We start from the raw sequence: 8,145 nt of genomic DNA on the forward strand, positions 1-8,145 counted from the left end.
GGTGGTATGAAATACTTGAAGCTTTGAAAATTTTAAGAAACGAGACTTGTTTTCCTCTTATCATTGTCACTTAAAAAAAAAAAAAAGTATTTGTAGCAAAACACCCTCTGTCTATGGGAAGTATCAGATGCCTTTTTCTGGAAAAAAAAATGGCTGACATAAAAGTAAGTAGCCTATGGCAAAGATGGTAAACATTGTAATTAGTTTCACAAGATTCTTTTCCATTTGCATTATGCCTATAGTTGAGAAATGTGAATAGTAGTCTCATTGTGCTGCACCTTGGGATGGCTTGCTGGATGCCACTGAAGATTTTGATTAAAACAAAACAAAACAAAGCAAAACAAAACCCACCACATAGCCATATTTTTAATCAGACCCAGTTTTTGCCAGGCTCTTTGTAGAATTCTCACCTGCTTTGATTATTTGATAAAAGCTAATTTTGTTGCCTTTCTTTGCCTTTGTTTTTTTTTATTTTTTATTTTTTCAAAATTCTTAACCTTTCCATACTTTCAGTGTATTTTTAAATTATTGCAAAAATTCCCCTTCCTTCTCCTGTAGCTCGCAGGAAGCCAGCAGGATACCAATACTGCTTACTCACGGAAATTAAAAACAAAACAATAGGTAAGAAAAATAAAGAAATAGAACAAACAAGAGACACTGTCTTTTCTGTTAAGCTTAAAATGCTGTACAATGCTTGTTTAATATACAGGAGCTTTAAGTATTGAATCTTACCCAGGAGAGTTTCTGCAGAACTTGGCTTCAGTTTGTTTCAGCATCTGCTATTAAAAGACAGTGTCGAGTTTCTAGCCCTATCTGTGTGCCCATAAAATGGGTAAAAGAGTAGTAAGCTGACAGCAGCAGCCCTGCAGCCCAGAATCCATATTCAAGGTGTGATACTTTATAGAGAGGCAGTTGTTTTGTTTAACTATTTTTCTTGTAGCCCTGTAAATGTTGACATTTTGGGGACTCACCAGGCAGGCACAGCTGATGTTGGGTTGTCTGGACGTGTGCTCATTCACCCTCTCAGTGTGCAAGGTCTCATACTCTCCTGTCCTATCCTGACTGACTTGAGCTATTGTGCACTCCTGCTCCCACACAGAACTGCGGTGCCTGCCAGGGGAGCACTTTGTTTTGCGTGCAGAGTCCTAGACAGGGGCACCAACAATCCTTCATTACCCAAGTATGCTCTGAGGACCTGCTTGTGCTGTTAAAAATGGCCTTAGTTAAACAGGAAAAGGGGAGAGTATGCTTCCATCTTCTTTTATCTTCCTGCTCATGATGCTGGTGATACAATTGTGTGACGAAGTTGCCTGTTTCCCCTTGAATCTAAGCATAGCTCCTTAGGGTGTATATTTTAAACATTTATTTGATAAAAATATTTAATTTACACTTATGTAACATATAACCAACCTCCCAAGCCCTTGATTCCAAGTTCTCCGTCTCAGTTTCACCAAAGTTGCATATATTTTATTTTCTTACATCTTTATTCTAAGCTCATCAGCACCACGGACATATGGTCAGAGACTTGTATCCAATTTAACATCTTCACTCTAGACTTTGGAAGAAATAGACTTCTCCATTTGCCACTGACACGTGTGTGAAGAACAGCTCATAACATGATTGAACTCCATTGATTTTTCATAAAAGTTTAATAAGATGATACAGGTCAAAAGCTTTGCAAAATTTGCAATAAATTCCTGTGGTGATCTGAACAAATCTTAGTGGGGAGAGCTGACACCAGAGGAATTTAAATACACGTTGAATTACATAGAGGACTTGATTTTTTTGGCTAATCATTTGAACCTTGGATTTTAGATGATAAATTTTCTAACACTGCACGGCTCTCCTTTTTTGTTCTGTTTTTCCTCATGTACCTAATTTTTACAGGTGACTTGCACAACATAATGACTATTTTAGTCCCTCTGCCCCTCCAGATTTTGGTAATTGATCTCAGAGAAATACTTGAATCACTCCCCAGAAAAGGAAGCCTCAATTTTACAGGTAAGCTATTGCATTTCTTGCCCATTTTCCCCTTAAAATTTACTAACACTTTATGAACATGGTTATATCAGGTGAGGCTCAAGCTAAGCTACAGCTTTGAAGCATTGGTGTAACAAGTCCAGGACATGGCTGTCTAATATGTTCCCTGAGCTGGTTACAATGAGTTAGATGGTATTCAAAACTTGGCTGGGTGAAAGGTAGAATCAGTGATAAATCAGTTACAATGCAGAAAGTATCTCTGCAGAATGCCTCAGTAGTTCCCTGAGGGCTTGAGGGTTGTCCCCTACCCCATCCCCTCCCCTGTGCCGGTCCTTGGGGGAAGCCTCAACGCTGCATATTGCTGCTGCTGTGCTCGTGGCTGCAGGCAGCTGAACTGGCCAGGTCGGTCTGAGGAGCCGTCCCTCAGGACGTGATTTTTTATGAGTGGCAAAACCTTTTCACGGCTTTACTTTGTTCCCTGAGATTGCAGGCTGTGGAAGAACAGGGTGTTTATACATACAGTGACTCTGCTCACTGAACAGGGGCTGCCTCGAGGGTGGGCACAGCTCCCCGCTGAGGGCTGCACAGCTCTGCCTTCCAACTGTGTTCTGCTGCTGCGGGCCCTGAGGACCTGTTGTGAGGGCTTTACCTGGAATGGGGGCTATACCTGGGACAGGAGTGAGAGTTGAAACCAGGATTTACGTATTACTTAATGATGTTTTAGATAAAGGATCTGGTACAAAGTCTTCTTATCCCTAGCTGATGATTTTGTGCCATAAGTACTGTATAAATGGCTTCACAAGAAGGTGTAGACTTTTCTTCCAAATTCAAAGTCACAAAATACAATTTATTGAGAATATTAATAAGTTTTGGTCACAGGTTTTGTGGTGTTGGGCAATATTATATTGAAGATAAGCAATAAAGCCAACTTTCACATGGAATGAATGCACTGAAAAATATGCTTTGTGTTCCCTTGCTAGCTGGGCGGTATGAGAGAGGAGAATTCAGTGCATAAATCTAAAACCCTCTGGAAAACCTTCTTTATAGCTCCATTAAAGTCCTCTAGCTAGCTCAGTGTTTGCTGTTGACACCGAAGACACCTGAATATTCCTTAATGTACTGAAATGTACCAGAGGGTCACCAGTAAGAATTGCACTTATTCTGGTATAGCACACAGTTTTTATATGTTCCTCTCTACTATTGTCTTCACTATTGTCGTGTGGATGAAAAAACAGGCAATTCTCCATTTGCTTTATGCTCTACTTTAGTGCAACAACTATGTCCCAGAGTGATGCACTCTAAGTGTCAGGTATGAACCCAAAACTGGCTGAGGGGTTCTGCAGGAGCCATAAATTACGTCTTCTTCAGAGGTTTTTTGCTTTCACTCTTGATGTGCAGAACTTATTTCTGCATTCAGGTGAATGTTTAGGTTTACCTTGTAGGTCATCTTTTAGTCTAAAAACTAAACTGAATCTTTCTGTTCACCTATTAAATCTGTGGTTTCTGTATATTATATATTTTTTCAGGGAGATGTATGTTCTTTTTTTTTGATTTAATATTTCAAGTGAAATGTTTTTTTCCATTTTCTCTGTAACCTCTCCTGTCAGTACTTAGACTTCTGAAAGACAGTCTTGCAATGGATTAGGTGCTGATATTTTATAATCAGTATCTTATAATTAAAATAAGTTTTCATATAATTTTAATTTATCCAAAATGTATGTCAGACTCTAGATCTCTGACAATGTCTGTTGCTACTTAAGAAGTGTAAAAGAAGACCAGAAAAACAAAACAAAACAAATCAGCATTCATACAACTGTCATATTTATACATAAATGGATTTCTTTGTATAGGTTGAGTGTTTTTGTCTTCAGCAAGACTCATCCAAGGGATGAGCTTGGAACTGGGGACACAGCCTCCTAATGGAGGCGTTGCTACCTCACACCTGTCATGGTGGGGAGCTTCAGCAGAACACTTTAAAATTTAATCTTTTTGTGCCTCCTGTTGGAGAGGAGCAGTGCCCTCAGGAAAGAGGTGTAACTTTAAACATAAAGTGCTTGTGTCTAAGCTACCTTCTCTGGGGCCCCAAAAAGAGGGGCCCTGCCAGCCCAGCCCTGAGGAAGGGGAATGCAGCAGAAGGCTCCACACAAGGTACTGTGGTTTTCCACAACAACTGAAGCACCGATGTAATTGTGTTTGAAGTGCTTTAAATGAAATGAATCACTAATTTATGAATAAATAATACGAGGAAAGATTTATGTTGTGGCCATAAAAATAATTTTGGATTAACCTTTTAAACTTTCACCCCTTTGTTGAGCCCTGTGGTCCCAAGGAACAACCAGGCAGCTTTCTCTAACTTGTGTTCCTGTTTGGCCGTGTAATTTGCCCAGGCAGTTGCTTGTGAAGGTGAGGGGCGGTATCCATGGAGCAGCAGGCGCCTTGCCTCCTCAAACCTTTCCACAGCTGGCTTTGGGCTTTGGCCTTGCCATGAGTGCTCCTAGGCCTCAGTGCTGCAGCCTCCTGTGACAGTCCCCGTGCCTTGTAGGTTGGCTGGGGAGAGGGAGAAAGAGGGATTTGCTTGTTCCTCAAAACAGAGGCAAGCAAATTGCAGGATATCTGAGGGCTTTTGGGCCTTACCTGACAGAGGGAGCTTCAGATACAACACTGACCGCTGCTGGTGCCTCTGAGAGCTCCCCCTCCATGTTCATGGTCCTGCTTTTGCTCTTGCTGGAGGAGTGATGGAGAATCCTGGCTCTGAAATTTTGCATTGTTGATGTTGCTTAGCTTTAGTTTTTCTGGAAGATTTTTGAGGAAGGCACTTTCTTCTCAGTTTCTTTCAGCTTATTTGTATGTGAAGACTTTCTTCTTTTCTTTCTGTTTTTCCCCAACCCCCCCGTTTCCAGATGATAATTTTGTTTTCTCCTTCTCATCTTTATTTTGCTGCAGGTACTTTGTTTTAACTTCTTACTTTCTCTTCTGTTATTTTCCAGCATGTATTCTGTTTTTTTTTGTCTTTGAACTTTTGCAAAATATCCCTTCCCAAATCATATATGCATACATAATCTGATTTACTTTGTAGACTTACAGACTCATTGGTCAAACTGTTCTTGGTATGTTTTGGCACTAATTCAATCAAACATCCAGGGGAGACCTAACGTATTCCGTGTGATCAGTGGAATGCAATCCTTTGCTATCACGGAAACCAAAGAGTGATTTATTCATACAAACATTGCCTGTACTGCCAGCTGATCAGTGAGGTGATCAGTGTTATTGCCTGCACTGGCTAAAGCCCCATGATTTCTTGGAAAGACGTGGTGCAGATGATAAGTTAAAGGTTTTTTTTATTATTATTATTATTATTTTAAAGCAACTGAAACAGGGTGGAAGAGCTCTCTTTTTAAGACATTTTTTTTCTGTTTTTCTATAAATAATCTCTATTAGTAATTTAACATATAGACCATACTAGTGAGCTATGTGTTCTATGTCACTGTCACGAAATAAATAAGTAAAAGATTATTTTTTTCATTTCATTAAGGTTCTCCATAGATTACCAGCAGAGGAGAGAGACTGATGGGTGGCATGATGCATGTAAGTAATATGATGAGAACACATCTCACTGTTTTGGTGGTTTTCTTTGATACATCACTGCAAATACAAGCAGAGTGTTTAAAAGTAGAGGATTTTTTAAAAAATGAGTTCCATCTCTTATCCAGAAATCCTTTTTGAGGAAAATTGTCTTTAAGGAAGCCCTCCTTTTACCAAACCTTTGCTTGCTGTTTTAAGATGGAGCTGGTTGTGGTGCTGCATTTCCATATGAGTGGATGGTCGATGTTCCTGCCCCAGCTGCGCCAGCTGTGCATACCCCAACACAATAATCTAAGCTGTGATCTGACTATTTCTTCCTGCAGCTGTGTGAAGGACTTTTTTTTTTCCCCAAGAAAAACTATGCATTATATATGTGTGAACTTGGGGAGTGAGGTGGGGGGCTGTAAAGCTAACAGAGGGTCACAGTAAAAATCACAACATTTGGGTGAAGTACTGGAAAAGTTATTCTATTAGGTGAAACTGGCTTTGCTAATTTACTCATTGAAGCCCCTTTTTTGTGTGCACGTGTAAGGGTGTGTTAGGTGGTGGACTGTGAAACAGCTTCTTGGGAATATTGACATAAGTAGGTAACTACAGTCTTCTGTCCCTATTTGAACACTGTTATTTCTGAGATAGTAAAAACAAAACAAAAACAAACAAACAAACAAACAAAAAAAAAAAAAACAAAAAACCCAAACTCATATGATGTAAATAAGTTGAAAAAACACCAAACTTATCTTGAGAGCTTTCTGGCTATTGCTATGCTTTGGAGTAATACGTTGTTCAAGATACAGCACTGCTATGATGAATTAAACTAATATATCATAAGAGTGCCATAGCTTTGATGATGTATTAATGTAATATATCGTTAAGGTGCCATTGCTCTTATGATGCATTACTCAAAACATTACCAACTGGCTGGGTTAGTGCACAAGCATCTGTGTGTGTGAAGTAGAAGACAGCAAGTATTTCTATATCTGAAAGTGAAAGGTGAAACTTTTTTTTTTAAAAAAGGAAAAATAGTCTTGCATGTGCAAGAACAAGCTAAGAAGATCTGAAAACTGGGGCCCCTCTAAAGGGTTGAGCTGGGTGGCACCATGACTGAGGTGGGAGCCATATGCTTGCAAAATCTCTATTTGACAGATGTACAGAAAATTTGGTGAGGGGAGGAGAAACTGCCTTTAATAGAACAAATAGCAAGTTTTAATCCCCTTTCAAGGAGTAATGTGATACATGCTGAAATAAATAAGCTCAGCATTTTCCTGAAATATGTTGGCATGATTCTTCTCATGGTATTTTTTGCAACTTCCCTTACACTTTATCACAGTTTTTGGGAAAATGAGGCTGTTCAGGATTTATGCAGATATAAAAGCTCTTTTACCTTGGATTTTAATTATTATTATTTTTTTGTTGTGTGTGTCAGCCATTTCTTCAACATCTTAATTCTACAACACATTAAATACCAATGATGGTGATGAATGGTGATCTCGCTTGTTGCTTTCTAACAAAAAGGCTTCTTTAGGTGTTAAGTGTGCATTTAGCCTTCTGATCTTTCTATTTGTTGCCTTCTGCAAATGCAGTGCAATTCATTGGATGTTATGGATGTTATTGACTTGGATGTATGCCCTTGAATAGGTAGTACTCATTGCTTGTGTTTTGTTGAAAATCCAGCTCACAAATGCTCTGGTCTTGCAATGATAAATATTGATGTTAAATTTCATTAATCTAATTTTTGCCACTCATAGGGCTGGGTGCAAGATTTTCCCAAGTATTGATTCTTTTATTATTATTATTTACCACATTTAGAAACAGAATGTTCCAGAGACAGATGTAAAATACTCTTCTTAGCTGAATCCATTAAGAGGGGCTTTCAAGAACATTTCTTGGTAATGAAAAACAATGTCTCAGGTATATGTTACTCTTCTGTTCTCTATGATGAGAGTCATTAAGTATCCAGTATAAAAAGTTGCATTTCTCGGGTTGCAATGCCAAGAGAAATTTGCCAAGACACTGTGCAACTTGACCCATTTTTTTTTTACATCCTGCTATCTTGACCACTAGATGGCATTGACATTGTAAAGGTAAGTGGGGAGGAGATGGACGGTGCTAAAAACTCCTCCCTTCAATGGCTCACCATCTTCCTTCCTGCCATTCAAAAAGCACAACCAGACAAGTAAATCCTCCAGTACCATGTGCTAAGGCTGTACCAAGTGCTGAATTTTGAGGAGTTCCTCACTGACAGCACAGTTGCTGCAGAAATGGTGACCCAATCGCGTACTCCTACATGGCAGATTGCTCTTTGCAGATCATTCTCAACTGAGTGTGCACAGGCAGATAGCTGAGACTGCAGCCACAGGAACCCCAGATATAAACTGGGGAAGGCATTTGGATTTGCTTGTTACTGCACTCTATTGCAATCACAGTGCTTAGTTGTGTACTTTTTTTTTTTCTCTTTTAGTATGTTGATAACAGTCTCTGTGATAGTCATTGCCGTGGTTAACTTATGGTGGTGTCACCTCTCTTGCTCATAATTACCAGAAATCATGAAGTTGGTGGGTATTCCAGGAGCATCTCACAATAAAA

General features: G+C 39.3%; 1 long non-coding RNA gene across 1 annotated transcript; it reads left to right on the forward strand.

The window, feature by feature from the left end:
- The first annotated feature begins 581 nt into the window (after positions 1-581).
- On the forward strand, positions 582-5,632 carry LOC126913388 (uncharacterized). The gene is made up of 3 exons (XR_007708598.1): positions 582-621; positions 1,888-2,001; positions 5,513-5,632. It is a non-coding gene; the product is annotated as an uncharacterized LOC126913388 (long non-coding RNA).
- The last annotated feature ends 2,513 nt before the right edge of the window (positions 5,633-8,145 follow it).

Source organism: Cygnus atratus, chromosome 8, assembly GCF_013377495.2.
Source record: "Cygnus atratus isolate AKBS03 ecotype Queensland, Australia chromosome 8, CAtr_DNAZoo_HiC_assembly, whole genome shotgun sequence".
NCBI classification, from domain to species: Eukaryota; Metazoa; Chordata; class Aves; order Anseriformes; family Anatidae; genus Cygnus; species Cygnus atratus.